Consider the following 20573-nt stretch of genomic DNA (forward strand, 5'->3'; position numbering starts at 1 on the left):
TGATGCCAAGCTGTGGACAGCAGTTTTATACGAAGATCCTCACTGAGTCAGAGGTCAATGACTTTGCCAAACATTCATACAGCCCTTAATTTAGTTGCTTCATTCCAAGGTCTCAAATGACTCAATCAATTTTGTGGGGGAGGAGCCAATTTCTCTCCATGGGCACATGAAATCCGATGGCTTTTCCATCTTATGGCTGGAGGGTTTCAGCTCAACTTTGGCAGACTGATGTAAACAACATGTTCAAGGAATTTTAATTGCAATCTCATTAATGAAGTCCCATTAACATCCCTCCCCACCAGCTCTGCTGACAGCCTAGTGCATGGCCAAATAGCAAAGTCCCCATAAACCTGGGCCCTGGCCTCTTAGGTTAAAAATTAAGCAGTCATTGGAAACAATAATAATGATATATAAGAAATAGGCTGCATAAGATACTAGGGTCCCTTTCCCAGGTACCAGCTACACAGGAGGACTGGAGAGTGTCACTTGGAAGCAGGAATCTGAACAGGCAGACTCTAAATGTGGACCCCATTCTTTTCCACCACAGAACAAATATCATAGTAAAAACCTAGGGGCATTACTCTAAGAGGGAAACCAGATCTACAGAAAGCAGAAGGGACTGCAGGAATCAGGGACCTAAACAGCCTCCTGGAGAAACAAAGGTGCTCCAGCCCCCTCCCAAAGTCCTGCTCTCACCAGAGAGGCTTAAGACTTCTCAGAAATCCAGAACTGGCCTTAAAAATAAGGTTCCTTTGTTTTACTGAGAGAGAAAATTGGCAATGTCTATAAATTCGGCAATGTCTATAAATTCATTCATTTATATGGTGCCAGGGATGGAACCCAGGGTGTTGTGCATGCCAGCTAAGTGTTCTACATTGAATACACCCCCAACTCCATCAGAATGTTTAAAAATGTGCATTCTCTTTGGTCCAACAATTAATATTATCAAAGCAGCATCCCTAAAGGAGTACTAGCAAATATATTCCAAATTATCATAAGAATTCTCACTGCAGCATTTTGAACAAGAAAAAATTAAAAACATTAGTGTCCATTGACAGAGGACTAGTTAAATAAATTATACTTCATCCACTTGATACAGCAGATAAAAAATTATAATAAGATACATCCATCCACAAGGATCTGGAAACAATTCCAAACTTTGTTTTTAGTCAAACAAAAACACAATGAGTACGGAATGATTCTTTTTATATCAGTTAAAAAATCATAAATACAAATTTTATATGGCTGCCTAATATATTCCCTTTGTCCTCTTCAAAGAGAGGGCCTAGAAGATGGACTTTGCTCTTTTATATATGTACTGTTTGCACAAGTGTAAGTTGCTTTTACTGAATACATTCTGTAAAGTTTTCAAACAATGGTGAAGAAATGTATCTGCCAACATGGGTAACGGCTAAGGATTTTTTTTTAAGTTGGAAAACACACATATACAATGAGAAAGATCCAGAAGGCCTCAGAAAGATATACATCAAGGTGTTGGCCGTGGTTCTCTTTGGGTAGATGGTGGTGCTTTTCATGTTCTTTTTGCCTATCCACTTTTTCTGTACTGATCAGGGATGGGTTTTGTATTTAAGTAGAGTAGCAGCAATAATAACAGAAAAAGAAATCTTTCATTGGAAAAGGAACAGGCAGACAAGTAAAGGCACAGCCCAGCTGGCCAGAGCCTGGGGAGGATGAGGAAGCAGTAAGAACATATTTGCCTGGGGCATCTGGAGAAAAAGAAACCATAGGCAGAAATCCTTGGAAATGATCTCCATCCCCAAATTGTGTGTGGCTTGCAGCACTAGTGGAGGTAGCTCAAGGACTCCTGCTTTCTAGCCTAGACTCGTCTTTGAGACTCTCTCAGTGCAAATGAGGATGCTGGCTGGAGGACTGTAGAGCCCAGCCCAGGGTGTCTTCTCGGCCTCTCCTCCTTGCCCCTATCTCCAAACCATCCTAAAAACAAGACAGAATGGACTACACCCATCATAGAGGAGAAAAGGAGTCCAGGGTCAATTAGGTCCAAAACATTAGATGGTCGCCTTACAATCTGTTGGCTTGAAACACTTAACAAAAGTCAGGGCCCAGAGACCAGTTATCACTGGGCAGAAGAACACTGTCTCTTGTGGGTGCCTACCTTTATGAAGGGACAAAGCAGCCGGACCCTCACAAGAAGCAGCAATGGTAAAGAGCACCAGACCCCATTTAAACACCATTGTGCAAGACCAAGAAAACAAAGCAGAGCCACATCACTGCAAGGGGTAGGCACACATAACACATTCTACTTTCTTTCTAGACACTACAGGCTTCCTTTCCTTCACTTCTAATTTCTTCTTATCATTGTCTTAACTTCTGCACCATCCCATTACATATCCTCCTCCTTCGTGTGCACAGCTGAGGGCTGAAAAGCAAACATTCCGGGAGATGGTCATGGGCCTGCACACAGGGAGGAAGCCCTCAGCCTGAGGATGATAATGACTGAGCCAGGGAAAGTGAGATGGCTCCATCCTGCAGTGAGGCAACAGGCAACATGTGTGGGGAGGAAACAGCCCAACGAGGAAGAGAACGAGATGCCCACATGATGCTTCTCTACCCCAAGATGACTAGACACCCTGTGTGTAGCAGACAGCTGGGTGTCTGTCTACACTGTCTGTTCTTGGAATCTGGTGACTACATGGCACAGGTTTCTAGGCACACACTTCTAATGGAAAATGCCATCTCCAGCCACCTGCCCTCCTCACTCACTGACTCACATGGCCTCTTATGTCCAAGTGGGGCCTGGAAGCTGTAGATGGTGGTAGTACAAATGCCAGCTCTGGAGTAACTGGCTGGGTTTGAATTCCACTTCTGCCCCTACTACCTATATGGCTTCATGTTATTTTACCTCTCTGTGGTTTCCTCAGCTGTTATGTGAATAAAACCAAAGCAATGCACATAAAATGCTTCACACAGGATGTGACCCAAAGCAAGAGCTCATCAAATGCTATCTAAAGAGAATCCATTAGGGTATCTGCACTTATACATGCATCCTCAGTGCTGCCTGAACCCAAACAGTGTGACAGCAACAGCACCAGGAAACTCAATGATGGTGGACATGGTCCTAACTGCATCCTCCCCTCTCTCCCACAGATGCATGTGCACCACCAGATAGAAAAAAGGGCAAAGGGAAAACACAGATGTTGAAAGAGGGGAAAAGCCAAGCCACATGAGCCTGGGAGTCTTTGTTAAAGGTGAGAGTTCATCACATTCCCTAAACCTCAGACAATCCTACCAGCCAGCTACAGAAGGATGGAACATGTGCTGCATGTGCACAGATCCATGCACACACTGGGCAGAAAGAAAGGGCTGGTGAGGGAGACAAAGGAGGAGCCACACAATTCCTGGCACCTAAGCACTCCTTCTTTGCCACCACACAAGCAAACAGCCGTGGCCAAGCTCTCAACTCCTGCTGAAGAAAAGCCAGAGCATATCCATTAAGAAAGTGGCCTCTGCAGAGGTTGGGCTGGGAAACCATCACTCTGAAGAGAAAGGGGGACCTAAGAAAAGGCAGAAGTCTGGTGGAGAAATGCAAGGGAAAGGACAACACAAGAGGGACAGCAGAGGAACAGGAGAGATGAGGTTCAGACTGGAAAGAGGCAACAGGATTCAGAAGTGAGGCTACTAGGGAATGTCCTTACAAATGTCATAACCACCAAGCCCATCTTAACAACCAGTCTCATCTGTGCCCTCACAGACTCCGGGCAAAATGAGAATCTGTGCAGTATCCTGGAGCCAGGGGTTTGATGAGAGAACAAGAGGATGCTGAGAGACACAGCACACACTAATTACCTCATGAACCACAGGGAGCTGCAGGTGGGCATCCAGCTGGTCCTCAGCTCCTTGCCACACACTGCTGGACAGGAGGCATAGGACAGAGTTTGTCTGGGGAGTGGGTAAAATTAGGCCTTTTATTGCAAGGACAGGAGGTAGCCAAAAGTGAATCTATCAAAAAAACATGGGGACCTGTTTCCCAGGTCCCTTATGATCTTTCCTTTAGCTAAAAAAAAAATGGTAATGAAGATTTCTGTCCTGCTAAACATGGTGGGCTGAATTTTCAGTTCATCTCTATTCCCTCCAGGGTCCCATTAAAATGACCAAATGACAAGCTCTAGCAGGAAGAATGTCTCCCAGAAAACTAAAATGGAATCAACACCTTATCAGATTGAGGATTGTTCAGTTGTATCTGACAAAAACTAAACAGAGGTTGCAGCACTGACATGCACAAGAAAAACACAATCACTAGCTGCCTTTCTAATTTGAAGGAAAACAAAAGAATTTTCTGATTAAAAATTAATACATGACTTGGTTCATTTATGGGAATGACTGTCAAATAATAAAGAGCAGGTGGGTGTGTGGACAAGGATAAGGTTTAGAAAGCCCAGTGGTATTTTTGTGCAGAAGTCAACACATAATTTCTAAAGTCAACAAACCAAAAATTAAAGTAGGAACAAACTGCTTACATCAATGGAGGTAGATAGCAGATGAAGCAGGTTTTAGTTGAATCAGAACCTGTATTTTAGTTGTTAGGACTAAAAGTGAGTAGCCTAGAAAGTAAGACAGTGTGGAAAGGAAGAACAGGGGATGTGTTTATCAATAGAAGGCTAGCAACAAACAGTATCTGACTTTTAACTTCATGTTTACAGAACATGTTTACAGAACACGCTGTAAAATTAAAATCATGACCAAAAGTAAAATCGTTTTCAATAACAACAAAAGATCTCTTTCAACAATTAGCTCAATTTATTGTGCCCCAAAGACTTCTCAGATCTCCATCCTCTGCTATACCACCCATCTAGCAATTAATCATATTCCACTTGGCAATGAGCTAATTGCACCTATTGCTAATTACCTTCCCACATGTGCTTTGTCTCCTAACTAAATCAGAGCTGCTTCACAGCAGAGACCACTTCTCATAATCTTTGAGGAGTCCATGGCAGGCCAGGAGATTAAATCCACAAGCCCACAGATGAAGTGCAGTGTTCCAGTTCCTGGTTACCTGCATAGGCATTGGCCTGCTGCAGAAAGTTGGTGCAGGTGTGCACATCTGCAAATGCACGGATGCCCAGGCAATTGGTGGGATGCAACTAAGACTGCAGGAAGTCACAGCAGTTCTGCCAAACATCCATGAGCTGCAGCAAGCTGGCTTCTGGGAGCAGAACCTACAAGAGAAGGTGACATTCTAAGACATGATATCCCACTGGCAGGGACTACTCCAATCATGTTCCCAAGCTCAAGATCTATTCATGGATCTACACTGCCTATTAGGTCCAAACTTCCCAGCTTTCTTTACAGCATTATTTCCCACTGCTCTCTTCATTTCATCGACCCAAAGCACCAGGGGATTCTCTATCCCCAAGACACACTGCAGTGCTACCCTTGGTGATATCAATCAGTGGGATCTTATTCGGATCAGATTCTGACTCAGTAGGTCTGGAGTGGGACCTGAGAGTCCATATTTCTAACAAAAACCCAGGTAATGCTTGTAGCTACTGGCCCATGAATCATGCTTAAAGTAATAAAGCCACACGTCTCACACACACACACACACACACACACACACACACACACGGTATGGCACTGGTTCTCAGATAAATCTTGGAGTTAAGACTGAGTCAACAAATCATCCTGACTTTCCTAGCACCTTGCCAGTTTTAGCACAAGTCACACGTCCCAGGAGATTCTTCAGTTGTAAGAAAACTGCAACAATGGAGTTTAATACTCATGGGTAGTTGTTACTTCCAAAGATTCCAACTTATAGGCATTGGGTATGGCCTGGGCATTGAGATGTTGCTAAAGCTCTCCAAGAGCTTCCAACCGACAGCGAAGTGTGAGAACCATTGCCCTCCACATTCAGAAAGGACTTGAGCTGCTCACTAGTTCACTCACTACTTAGCTGCTGAGCCTCCGTGTGCTGTGCACTGGTCTAGGCTCTAAAGTTCCATGGTAAACAAAACAAACCAGATCCTGCTGTCATGGAGCTTATATCTACTGGAATAAGAGGCTCATCCCCAAATCCCTCAGGACTCAGGCATATTTATCCTACTATCCAGCAGATAAAATGTGAAGTCTATCTCTGGATACATTCTTAGAGAGCTGAGTTTTCTTTCAAAAGGTCAAAAGACACATGAATATTTATACTGTATCCTGCAAGACAGAAGAAGTTCTTGCTCAGGTGTACATGCATGTACTCCTTTTCCGAGGAGTCAGGGAAGACTGGCTGCAACAGGCTCAGACTGCCAGCCTCAGTCAAGCTTCCCTAGGATTTCCCTACAGCTGCTGAAGTCTGCCCTCTGGATCAAAATAAGGATTAAGGCCAAAGTACTACTCCATCTATCTCTGCTCCCCTGGCCTACACACATCAGAGGAACAGATATGATTTTCAAAAAGAAATTAAAAAAAATTATGGAGCAGAATAATTTGATGGATGCTTAGTTTGAGGACCCCTCCTCTTACCCCCAGCATCCACTCACATTAAAACAATTCCCTTGTCCCAGGCCCTTGCTCTCAGAGTGACTGAGCAGCCAGACTCCAACTGTTCCCATCCACAAGGTTTGACCAGAAAAATACAGTCTGCAGATCATTTGCTCTTTATTCTGGGAACCATGAAAGTCTTTAAGTGATTTAGATTCTGGACCCTGACTTTCTCCCAAAACAGCTCTGGGCCCTCAGCTCTGACTCTCATCACCTATGAGTGCACATGTAATGCCCCCACTCTTAGGACTTGTCCCTTCATGAGGTAATCAACTGTCCTGGTTTTCCTAGGACTGCAGGGCTTCCCAAGACTCTCAGTGCTAAAACTGGGAGAATCAGTCCCCCTTTATCATCTCTGCCCATGTGAGTAATCACCAAGGCCCCCACTACCAGTGTCTTCTGTCAACAAGGATTGATCTGCCTCCAAACAGCTAAAAGTCCCCTCACCACAGCTGAGTTTGAGAAAACTCACTCCTTCTCCCAGCCTCCACTTGCCTGTGTCCCCAGTGGAAAGCAATAAATTAGCTCCATGTCCTTGGTATTTTGTGGCCCACTGATTAATTCCTGGGGAAGAAAAAAAGATAAAAATCACCCTAGTCGGAGAGTTTCAGACATAAGTGAACACAGCCGGGATCCAAATCTAACCACTTCCCCCACCTCTATCCCCAGTAGGCAGTCACCAGCCCCCCAAGCAGCCATAAACTAGGAAACTCAATTAACCTGTGAGCTTGCTCAGCCTGGGTTGAGCTTGATCCCAAGACCAGATTAGTCTCTGCCTGCTGGTTAAATGGAAATCCATTAACCATTTTTGCCAAGTACACACCAGGAATGGAAAGCCCTGTCCCACGTTCCCAAATGACCTCCATGGCACACCCTGACCAAGAACCAGTGACAAAACCAGCAGTTCAGACTGTAGGTCAACAAGTCATCATCCTGACTTTCCTGGGGCCTTGCCAGTTTTAACACAAGTCACATGTCTCAGAAGATGGCTCAGTTGTACTCAAACTGCAACACTTGCCTGTCCTAGGCTGGGGTAACCAGGAAGTCCCAGGATACCCGAGAGTCCAGTCTACCCCCAGAGTCATGCACTCCCTGCCAAGTCCCATCAAGATCATGCCAGCAACACACTCCCTCCCCGTTCTCCTCTTCTTCACCAGGAAGACAGTAGCTTGAGGTGCTCAAACTCTCAGGTTGTCATGAGACAACCAGACTGAGAAATATAATAATAAATATTTCCTGAACACACTCTTAGGTTACACTTTCAGGTTTTTTTTTTTAGTTTGAACAAGAATTTAATGAAATACTTGTGTAGTTACCAAAGAACTACTTTCAGGTTTTTTTTAAGAGAGAGAGAGAAGAGAATTTTTAAATATTTTTTTTCTTTTCTTTTAGTTTTCAGTGGACACAATATCTTTACTTTATTTTTATGTGGTGCTGAGAATTGAACCTAGTGCCCCACACATGCCAGGCGAGCACGCTATCGCTTAAGCCATATACCCAGCCCCTACACTTTCAGTTTTTAAAAAATCCCTGGATACAGCTACTCACATAGCTTTTATCTTCCTTTCTGGTCACAAAACCCACTTACTGGGCAAAAATTATGAGGCTTCTCACCTCTCCACAATACCCATCATGTTGGGTCCACTCCTTCCAAAAGCATTCCTGAACAGGCTTCCTAAAATGAACAGGGCTTGTGGCTTCTCTGATTGCTCAATTCCCTCTTTTTGATCTTTCACTGTGATCAGCAGTGAGTCAAAGGCCCTTTTCTTTCTTCACTTCATACAAGAGGGCATGAAGAAAAGTCAAGAAAGTCAGAATGCTGAGGGGGATGATTCAGAGGCCAGGAGGTACACCACTGGATCTCAAGGATACAGTGGGGCTCAATTAGACAGAGCTCTGGGGTCTGGGCACGAATACAAGGCAAATCGCCACCTAGCAAAATATCCATGAGGTGACTCTCGAGTTCCCTGCTCTGACATTAGGAGGCTTCCAGAGGATTTCCTCTTCTCTTGTCAAACACTTCTTCCTCGAGTGACAGCAGGAACAAGTTCATGAACATGAGACCAGCTCAGGCACTCAGCCTGGAGTGAGAATGCCCTGGTGGCATCACTAGTCAGTACTTCCCCCTCCTAGGGAGAGGAAGCTGGAACCACCCATAAAGATGGAGTTGTACCCCAAGTCAAAATGCTCCTTCCTCACCTATTGCTGCCTCTGCATTTTGTCTGGGAGGACAGGCACTCTAGTGGCACTCAGCAAAGAGCCTTTGGGTTTCCCCTTCAGCCTGCAAATGGTCAACCCTCCATTTTTCATTTGCAGGCCCAGTTTTGTTTTTTTCTCTCCCTTGGATAACTTGAAAACACAGCAGAGGATAACCCACCACAGAGTTTGTTTCATTTAGCAAAAAAAAAAAAAAAGGAAATGCCCTGCCTCAGAAAGCACCTACTGCTGTAACTACAGGGAGGCAGGGGGAGGCACCAGCCAGAGCACCAGGTGACAGGGCCACCAGGGTCTCTAGGCTGACCATGGAGTGGGCTAAATTGAAACCTGTTGAGACAAAGAAGAGAGAATGGAAGAGAGGAGGGGTGCACAGATGAACAGGACAGTGGACAGAACATCACTGACATTACAAGGGTTACTTGGAATATTGCCTTCTCCACTTACCAACCATGTAACTAAGGACAAATCACTTAACCTCTCTGTCTCCTCAACAGGAGAGTAAAGATAATAACGGTGCTGCTTTAAATGCTTCTGAGGAGCAAATGAGGTAATTCATTTAAACAGTGAACATAGTGCTTGGTACAAAGACAGTGCTCAGTTATCAGCATTTATTATGATTAATCATTATGAGCAGAAGCCAAGGTTCATTCATTTAGCAAAGATGTGAGTTCACCACAGCTGCAGAACATAGTAGGACAGAGCCAGGTTCAGCTCCCCATTGCACCACTTATTCCTTCTCTGACTGTAGCAGGTCACTTCCCTCTCTCTGCATCAGCTTCTTCAACTGTATAAGATGGGTCATATTAGTTGTGATTTTCATCTACCTGGCTTATAATGAATATTAATAAGCATCAGTTAGGATTGTTGTGACCTCTGCCCCAGAAAGACAACTCAAGGTCTCTCCAAGAAATTTGTAGCTTGGAAGAGACAAAGTGTGACTCCCATGATCATTAAACCAAGACCCAAATCTCTAACACAGCAAGAGCCCCTGGGACTCCATGCTCATCTCCTCAGTTCACAAATACTCAACAAATTATGTTTTGTAGACAATGGGTAAGCAGCTGCCTCAGCAGAAATGTAAGAGCATTATGAGGAATCTACATTTTGATCCATACTCTCTCCTCAACCTTTTTTGTTCAGTTTTTCCTCAAGGTCATCCCTGACATTACCACAGTTTAGAGTGAGGAAGAAAAGAAAAAGGAATAGTTTTACTATATATTACACTGATTCCAAATGACAGTTCCCCTATAGTCCCATGTGGTGCCTCTCTATGAAGCACTGCACATGCTGCTCTCCGCTCCACTCCACAACTTACAGATGAAGACAGCAGGCCCTGAGGGTCACAGGCCAGTGGGTCACAGGTAGGTCTGGCCACTCAGGCTTCCTTCAAGATTCGGCCCAAATATTTGGTATTTCCTCAGTTAGGTGTGACCTAATGATCCTCACCAGGGCAGCAAGGACTGTCTCCTGCATCCTGGGCAGCCCACCCTGAGCCCCACCCCACCATGCTGGAGGACACCCACTTGTTGAGCCATCTGTTTCCACCTGCAGCCCAGCTGCTCCTTGGGAAGCAGCCTGTCATGACACCCTCTTTGCCCACCCTGTCTGCTAGCACAGGGCAGGAGCTCAGAAGACATGTTTTGAATGACTGACCAAATAAAGGAGTAAGATGAGACTCTACACCAGCCACGAGGAAGGAGAGGGACTGACACAGCCAATGCCTTCTAGAGCATGTTTCCCCTCCACCTAATTATTTAGCAGCTCCTTTAAAGGGTCTTTGCCTCAGAGCAGCAGCTGGCAGCTGGCCTTGGCCTCTGTCCTTGCCAAGCATTCCAGGCACACCCAGAGCAGGAAGTATCCCAAACTATCCTCTGCTTGGGACAATTCCCAGCCACTTCCCAGCCAGATCAGGTTAATCCGTACCTCCCATGCCTTATCATGGTGCCTACACCTTCTCTGGCTCTTCCCTTCCAGTCTTCACCAGCTCTTAGGCAGAGGATAAATCAGGCAAATCCTTCTACACTTATGTGACTCCATGAGCACCTCCACATTTTAGATAACAATAGCCAACATTTACTGTTTACCATGTGTCAGGCACTGTACTAAGTGCTTTACCTATATCAATACATTTAATCCTTATACTGTAATTATGCCCATATTAGAGATAAAAACACTGAGGCACAGAGAGGTTAAGCAACTTGCTAGGGCTACATAGCTAGAAAATGGCAACGCTAGGATTTGAACACAGGCAGTCTATAACTCACTGACTGTTGTAATTCCTGCTCTGCAAATGAGAAAACTGGATCCACGAGACAATGTCAGTGGGGGTACTGGAAAAGCTCTGGTAGGAGATAGGCAGCACGAATGCCTTTCCTGGCCAGAGATCACAGAGCCAGGCCCTCACTTTATAGATGAGGAAACAGACATCCTGCAGGGGGAAAGCACCAGGGCAAGAACCCTCTTTGAACCAGTGTCCAGGCTGAGCTGGGATCCAGCTCATCCTTGCTACTCCAGTGCCACCTCGCCCTGGTTTCCCCAATCATCTGAGCTCATATCTTCACTTTCTCTCCCCACAAAGTACTTTAGAGAGCAGCAATAAAGCCATTTTCTCCCAAGTCCTCTGGCTGGGCTGGCTGGTGCTCTATCTTAAAATACTCATTTTATAAGCTAATTGAGAGAGAGACAGACACCGGGTTAGACCAAAAAACATCACCTTATTACTTTATTACCAATTATTACTTTTTACTTATTTATATTTTAGTTATTATTACTTATTACCTTACTACTATTATTGCCTTATTGCTGTTATCGCCTTATTACCTAGGCAGGCAATAACAATCTAGAGCAAAACATATTCTAATTATTGAAATTTGTAAATACTTTATACTCTATAGGGAAAAAGTTATTAAATAATGACAAAAAGAGAGAAGAAAACAGGTTCTAATCATACAGTTCTATGACCTACACTCTAGTCATCTGATACTAAAATTATTTTGCACTTACTGTTACTGACCAAAACTCATTCAGTTATCTGTACTCTCACTGGACCCAGCATATAATAACTGCACTGCCCACTCTACTCTGGACTGGAAAAACCAGTAACAAAACAGAGTGGCTGTGCATTCCAGCATGCACAAAATACACTCCCACTAAAAAAGGAGGGGGAGGATTAAGCCAAATGGATGTAGAAATTGTTATCACCCAGGAGATGATCTCAAGGGCCAGATACAAGGCAGGCTCTGCAAGACTCAATGAATTGCACCTCAGATGCTCTGCTGACCTGCACCGTGACCCCGGTGAGCATGCTTCACCATATGAACCTAACACGCAACTCATGCTATAGCCCCAGCTTAAAGCTTATGTCCTGAAACCAACTTTCCAAGATCCCCTCCTCCATCCAAATGCAGCTCCCAGATTCTCTCTCACTGGGACATGTTCTTATCATTCAAAGGACTTATAACAATTTGTGCACAGACATTATTGGTGTGCTTAGTTGATGAATGCCTTCTTCACCCTTGGACTGCAAACTCCCTAAGGATAGGCAATAGGATCAGCCCTGTTCACTGCTGCTACCACAAGCACTAAACAAAATGCATGGCAGATAATGGGAACTCAAATATTTAGATTGAACTGAGAGAATACACAATTTTCAATTCAGCCTCTCAAATACATAGATCTTGGGAAATGGGGTGATATTCTGGAAAAGGGAAATGATTATTTTTTCCACTATAGAGGTTTCAGCTTCAAGTAAATATGAAGTTTTATGCTAAAAAAAAAAAAAACAGAAAAACCTTTCCTATCACATGTAATTTCTATCCCTCTTAATAAATAGGGAGATCTTTGAGGACAGGAAACAGTGTGCCCTAGGTCTGTGTTCAGCCCATCATCTGGAGAGTTCAAGAGTGGGTTACCCTCTCAATCATCTCCCTAATGGGGGGCATGATGCCCATGCACTCCTTTTTAGAGAGTACTGTCTTCTGTGGCTCCACTTTTCAAGGGTCCAGATGGCTAAGGATGAGGCCAGGCCATTAAAAGGGGAAAAGCATAGATGAGGATATTTCATACCTGTTCACCCCTATTGAGATTCAGTCCTGGTGCTGGCACCTACTTGTGTTCAGAGGCATTAAGGTGACTTATGTTTGTTTGCTTGTTTGATTGTTTGTGTTACTGGCAAAGAAACTCAAGGGCACTTGACCACTGAACTACATTGCCAGCCTTTTTGTTTTGTTTTGTTTTGTTTTGTTTTGCCATAGGGTTCTCCTAACCTGCCCAGGCTGGCCCAGAACTCGCAACACTCCTGTCTCAGCCTCCCAAGTAACTGGAATTACTCATGCCATTGGACCCAGCAGGATGACCAATGGATACAGAAAAAATTTTAATAGCCTATAGTCCAACACTCAAACATCTGAGATGGAAGGTGACCTGGAGATAAGAGGGTGACCCAAGCTTCTGATTCTTCCTTCATGAGATACTGAATCTACATGAATTAAAACTTCTTCACCCCCAGAGCCTGGGGTTGTGGCTCAGTGTGGCTTGTGAAGCACTTGGCTAGCACATATGAGGCACTGGGTTCCATCCTCAGCACTACATATAAATAAATAAACAAAAGTACTGTCCAACTACAAAAAAAAAAAACTTTAAAAATTCTTCACTCCCAGATACCAGAGTTATCCTGGCTTAATGGTTAAGAGCATGGCTGTCCATGCTAGCCAGGCAGGAGTTTAAGGGCCAGCTGGCCCACCTACTGGCCTTATGACCCAGGAAGGCACCCAGTTTCTATGAGGTGTTGGTTTCTTCTTCAGTGGCCCCTGAGTTGTGAGGGTTAAGTGAAACAATGCTGGAAAAGGCAGGTCCCAAGCATGCAGTTCACTGATAGGCTCACCTGCACATTCTCTTCGGTCACCTCAATTTCTGCAGTATAGATGTAATCAATCAGCTTCCTAAGCGTATGCCCATCCACATCTTTGATTTCAATCTTCTTGGCTTTACTCTCAGACATGTCACCTGAAGTTCACAACAAGAACAAAAAGGACACAAATCTGGCACCTATGGTATACTTAACTTCTATGTGGCCTTGTCATGGAAATAGGAAAACAGAGCCTGAGCTCTGCGAAGCAGAAGGAACTGAGGTTGAGAGTGTAAGCCACTGATGAGAAGGTCACATAGCCTTGAGTTTCTGACCACCCACAAACCTGATCTTAAGCATACCCTACTTTCAGTGTGAAGGCAAATCAATGTGCAGTAGCTCATTCAACCAATGTTTACTATAAACTTGTGCACACAGGGTCATGAACAAAACCTGCACCTGTGCTCCAGAGCACAGGTTCTAGTAAGAGATACATAAAAAGATTTATAAAAGAATAAGAACTTGGGGCTGAGGTGGTGGCTCAATGGTAGAGTGCTTGCTTAGCATATGCGAGGCCCTGGGTTCAATCCTCAGCACCACATGAAAATAAATAAATAAATAAAGATATTGTGTCCTACAACTAAAATTTAAAAAAAAGAATAAGAACTCACAAAGGTATGTATAAAGTACCAAATGACAAGAAAAAATAACACTTGTTGAGTGCTAATGAAACCCCACTTTAAATTTTTGCCTCCTTTAATCCGCAGAACCATCTATTGGGCTTATTAATATTATCCCCATTTTACACAAAAAGAAAATGAGACACAGGAGGAAAGGTAGTTCATCTTGCCCTTGTTCACACATGTAGGAAGGGACCAGGATGGGGTGAATGCCAGGGAGTCTGATTTAAGAGCCCACATTTATAACCACTGTTAGAGTCTGTAAACAAATCAGGATGGCACCTGGCATTTTGCCAGGGGGAGTGGTTTGTGAGGTGGAGCCATCGAGCCATTAAGTATGGAGATTCCTTATTGGTTGACTGCTGTATCTAGTTTATGTTAATTAAGATAAGCTGTGTGGAATATATCAATACCCCTCCTGTCCTACAATAAATGGCTCCCACTCCTGCTGTATCAATCTACACAAATTGCTCGTCACCCCCCGGTTATTTTGCTGCAGCCGGACTGCGGCAAACCACTATGCTAAATCCCAGGAATATAGAGAAAGTGCAATAAATCCCACCTGGGAATTCAAGAGAAGCAGTAGGGGATCACAATTGAGCTGGGCATTAGAGGATGAGGAGGAGTTCCACAGGCAGCCATGGTGAGGAAGAATGAGCAGGATATGGGCCCCATATGTGTACAGGGAAGAAAGTACCAGAAGGATACATCTGGGGAATGGTGAGAAGCTGCTGTGGCTGCACACCGGTCATGGTGCAAAGAAGGAAGCTCAAGAGGTGGTTGAGGGCAGGACTTGCAGAGCCCTACAAGTTGTGCAAATGAACTTGGACTTCATCCAGAGGCCATCACCACTGAGAGGTTTTAAACAGGGAATGACATCAACAGATGGCTATTTATGAATGAAATTTTGGAAGCAGGGAGGAAGCTGGATCGACTCAGGGAGAACAGTTGGGAGGCCCTGATAATAAAACAAGAAATAAAGGATACAGGGCTATGAACGAGGGTTGTAGCAGCAGCAGCACATTCCTGCCTGCACTATAAAGACAGCACATAGGTTTCACTAGTGCCAGTTTCCTCCAGCAAGTGCTGCTGATTTCAGAAGGAAACAGACAGCACATAAAATAAAGGGCATCCTGACTGCAAAAAAAAAAAAAACAAGTCATTCAGAATCCCTAATGTGAGTGGTAAAACAGCCTAGGCAGTTGTTTTCAACCAATGTTTACTGTGGAATTCAAGGAACTAAAGCCAAGAAAATAAAGTATAGTACAGCATGTGGGTTGCAGACATCTACCTCCAAGCTGCTCGGACTGCACACGATTCCTCTGACACAGTTCTAGATCTGAGTGACTCTGGAACAGGGAGGCAAGTGGACAGCAGGAGTGATTTCCAAATCCTGCCCACTGGCTTCACTGCCAGACCACGTGGACCAGAGACCCTCTCTCTACTTTGTTCTATCTTCTCTAACTGCTATGGAGAACAGTGAAAAAGGTCCCAGCACAATGAGCCCTGGTGCAAGAGGAAGAGGAAACAGGAAAAGATGGTAGATTCCTCCTACATCCACAAGCTAGGTTCGGATTCTCTCGAATTTATGCTGACACACAAATAAAAACAACCATAGACAAAGAAATCAGTGGTTAAATTCTCACTCTCTCTTCCTCTCAACAGCTATTAAGAAGTTCATTAAAGGGCTTGGGTTGTGGCTCAGTGGTAGAGCACCCAGCATGTGGGAGGCCCTGGGTTTAATCCTCAGCACCACAGAAAAATAGATAAATAAAGGTATTGTCCATCTACACCTTAAAAAAAAGAAGTTCATTAAAGAGGGTCCAATTGGTAAATATACTGCAAAAGATAATCAGATAGAGCTAATTCTTGGTTTAAGATCTTAGACTTAAAAAAAAATACTGAAAAATTCTGCAGGCTGACTATAAGAAACTAAAGGCTGGGAAGCCCCTTGTAAGAGTGCAACTGGACCCTGGGCTGATTGTTTTCTGGGGTAGAGTTTGTGCTTGGAGGTCAGGTTAGGGGTTTATTACTTTGAGGTAAACAAAGGGAAACTCCTGAAATTGTATAAAATATTTGTATACATATACAAAAGTATTTTGTTTTTTTCTGAAAGGAAGATGGATCATTTTAAAAAAAATTAGTTGTACATGGACTCAGGGTATTTATTTGTTTTTATGTGATGCTAGGATCAAACTCAGTGCCTCACACTTGTGAGGCAAGTACTCTACCACTGAGTTACAACTCCAGCCCAAGAAAGATCATATTTACCAGACTCTTACAGGTTTCCATACTCCACAAAAGATTAGTACACTGTTTTCTGAACAGTGAGACTTACATGGACTTTTTCTTGCTTCTTTGCATAACTCTGAAATTTTTCATTTTCTATATTAAGTACCTAAAACTTTATCAAGCTGCCCAAAGAAATGACACCATAAGAGAAAAACTAGGTGTTTGAATGACAGTTATCTTCTAAGAAAGTTCTCTTAGAGTAGAGACTGGTATAGGTCACACAGATTTGTAGAATCCAATCTTATTGTTTCTTGTGAATCAACAAAAACAATTTCACCAAATTAAGACTTCAGTTTAAACAGGCCCTAAAAATGGGAATAGTTATAATCACTACTGTGTACCATCCCCTCTATTAAGGGTTCATGCACATTATTTCATTGAATTCACCTAACAAACCCTGAAGTGGATGATAATTGCTGCCACTTTACAAATTATAGAACTGGCACTTTAAGATGTATTTACACGTAGGTAATAGGGAGCAGGGCTGGGATTAGATGCTGGACCTAACTTTACATCCTGAGTCATTTATAATAAACCCCTGTATAATTTAAATATGACCCTAACCATGACCTTAATAAAAATATTCCTAAATTCAAAGCATCGTTCCAAATTTAGGAGACACGGTGGAACTTAATATATTTCAAGCAAGAACCTAAAGGGCCAGGACCTTGCCAGGCTTATTAGTAAAGATATCTTCAACATGTAATAAGATGCTTGGCATAAAATAAGCACTTAGAAAATACTTGTTGGAGTTAGAGGGAAAAAAAATAAGGGAGGTTTTCTCTTGACATCTCAAGTCCATGGGCTCCAATCCTCCTGAGGGGTAGAAACCATCAAGGGCTTGATCATTTTTGCTTCTTCACTCACATCTAACAATTTGACAAAATATTTCTAGAGAAGAAAACATGCATTCCATAAGTTTGTTCCATCTCTAAGGTTAGTACAACAGCCCTGCTCTGCTAGCTCTTCACAAGGGGCCCTAGCAGCCATCTCAGGATCTGAACTTTCAAAGATGAACATCAGCTGCATATCATTTTAGCACTTGCCATCTTCCACTTGTTGTATACATGTGTAAATGTATATGTTCTCTAAATAATTTTCTCCAAACAGAACAAGATCCACTCAGGATAAGACTGATTCATTCATTCAGCAAGCATATATCAAATGTGCCTCCATGAGCTAAGCACTATGCTAGGCCCAGAGGACATAAAGATGACCAAGTCCTCACCCTGCCCTCATGAACCTGTCTAGCAGAGAAGAGACAAGTACTCAACAACTACCAAGAGTGTCAAATGCAAGAATAGGAGACTCTGCTTGAAAAGTTCTTCAGTCAGAGATTCCTGCATCCTAAAGCTGTGTGCAAAGTGTTCTCACTGGATTGATTCACAGTGGTTAAGAACAACTGATCTGGAGGAGTGACAATTATTCAGGAGAGAAGTGAGAATTAGGGAAAAGCACTCCTAAGAGAATAGTATATAGAAAGGTCTGGAAGTAAGAAACAACAAGGCCTGCTGGGAGCCATAAGTTCAGTCTAGCTGAAGGACAGCTTGCAAAAGGAGGGAGAGTGAAACAAAGTTGGAGACCGAAGCAGGGTCTGGACCAATTGAGGGTCTTGCAGCCCATGCTAAGGAGTTCAGACTTCATCTCAAAGGTAACTGGAAGCCCCTGCCATGTTTTACGAGGTGAGGGATACATCAGATTGCTATTTGAGGGAAAAATATTTGTGGAAAATGAGTTGAGATGGACAAACAGAAGTGGAAGCAGGTTAAACAATTGGAAGACTGCAGCAGAATATCAAGTAGAAAGTGCTATGGCCTGGTCTAAGTGACAATGTCTTAGACTTTTTTAAATTCTTGGACCCTACCTTAGGGTCCTCCAAGAACCAAAGAGATCCCAGGAGAGCAAATAATTCCACACCTATCAAGATGAATGCTACAGTCATGTATAACTAAAAAGAACCAATTAAAAAAATTCCACACCTCTATCAGGTACAAGTGTTCAAGTCTTAGTCCTAGATCCTAGCAAGCATACCATGTGTACAACTGAGATCTTTATAGATAAAAAAAAATTGTCAAAGAGGAGCAAGAAAGAGGAGGTTTAACTTGAGGAGTAAAAGGAAAAAAATATTTTACCATCACAGAAAATTCAAGAAATCCAGAGGAAAAAAATAAATCATTGACTCATCATCTAGGTCACTGGTATAAACTCAATGCTATTATTAAATAAATGGAACACTGAGAATGAGAAAGCAATGGTAGATTGGCTGGCAGATCTCTCTGAAGAACTAAAGCTAAGCCACCAGCCCCCCTACAAAACTGGATGTCCTCAAAGAGAAGAAAAAGGCGCACTTAAGAGTTCTTACATTATGGAATTCTTCCTCATTCCCAATTTGGCTCCTCTGTGCTGCAATTTATAATCTTGTATGGTAGGTAGAAAGAAAACAGGAGAACCTTATCTCTTGCACAATGATCCTTCATGGATGTTAAAATGATATTGAACTGTCTTCTCCCTAACCCTCATCCATCTATGTCTTAATATCTGATTTGCCAACTTGTTTGGATAGAGCTGAGCATTAAGGCCTATGTCAAGTGTTAACCTCACATATGAGAAAGAAATGCTCTGCCCCCTCCTTGCATCCAAGCCAATCCTCCTGCAAATCAGAGGTCTGAACCATTTGATTGCACAAGTCTGACTTCTGTTTCCTGTGAAATAAGTACATTCCTTGCCCTGCCTTATTTTCTGGGCTAAATGAGATCACCCACCTTCCTTGGAATCTCAGACCTCCTCCACTGGCACAGGTCTCTCTGCCCAGCTAGTGGCAGAAGGAAACACCTATGTAGCCATATAAACATTTCATATCAATCCTAAACACCATCAGGATGGTGAGTTTCATAGCTACCCCTTAAATGCATAAGTGCTTTGGAAATGATGAATTGCTCTACAAATAAGAGCAAACTGCATTAAGTACCTTTTTTTGCTGGGTTCCTTAAGCCCATTACCTATATTTGCTCTCTTGCTATTATTACTCCAGTCTCAAAGATAAGAAAACTGAGGACCAAAGAGGGTGAGTGAGTTCTTCAGTTTAGTGCTGAGGATAGAATTGGAAGCCAGGTCATTGTGTCTCCAAAGCCCTCTCCAAGATACCATGCTATCTCCCAAAGCAAGGTGGCATCAGCACTTTAGTGTAAAATCCTTAGCAAAAGTCTTCTATATCACTTCCTGTTTACATTCATAAAACATTCCTTAGCAATAGTGACCTCCCATGATGATGTGTATTTTAAGGCTGAGTTCTAAGCTCACACAAGTCTACCCTAAACCATCTCAGTCAAATGAGGTGCAACTTAATGGGGGAATGCTGAGGATAAATGGCAGTCTCCATTCCTAGGCAATAAAAAGGCTCTGTGCAACCACAATCCAAATCACTGCTTAAAAAGCCATTTCTACATCAAGACAATGATATGGTAGATACCTTATTATTATCTAATAATAAGTTACATTATTAGACTTAACTATTGTATTGTATTTCTCAGTCCCCATTCTGAGACTTCTAAGCAGGAAAAGGATGTCTGACTTTGATGTGATATTTCAAGGATAGGAAGAAGAAACCCTACATCATTGTCATTTGTCCATCGGTGACCCACTCAAGAAGATAGTCACATGGAACATGAGGCCATTAGTCATTATTGGAGTACCACATTACTCTGGTACCTCCAGCATTTTATGAAATATTCTATCCAATCTCTGACTCATTAGGGGCAAAGCTCTCAGAAACCAGAGCCTATTTTCTACTTCTACTTCCTCCAGGCCCTAAGAAAGGACTCGGCTCCCTAGTTCTCCTTCCCTCTATGCCCTGTTGTCTATGTTAGATTTTGCTGAATTCCCTATGATATGAGGTTCTTTAAAGGCACTGACACACCACACAATCACCCAGGACACAGGCATAGGCCATTATCTAGGACCTGGGAGGGTCTGGCAGGCAGAAAGGGTAAAACAAATGTTCTGTGGAATAAGTGCATGCCTAGGGGTAACAA

The 20573-nt window shown here is 43.2% G+C and overlaps 1 pseudogene; it reads right to left on the bottom strand.

Moving 5' to 3' along the window:
• The window catches only part of LOC143389693 (kelch-like protein 3), a 66614-nt pseudogene that overhangs the window by 42173 nt on the left and 3868 nt on the right, over positions 1–20573 (bottom strand).

Source organism: Callospermophilus lateralis, unplaced genomic scaffold (genome assembly GCF_048772815.1).
Source record: "Callospermophilus lateralis isolate mCalLat2 unplaced genomic scaffold, mCalLat2.hap1 Scaffold_63, whole genome shotgun sequence".
NCBI classification, from domain to species: Eukaryota; Metazoa; Chordata; class Mammalia; order Rodentia; family Sciuridae; genus Callospermophilus; species Callospermophilus lateralis.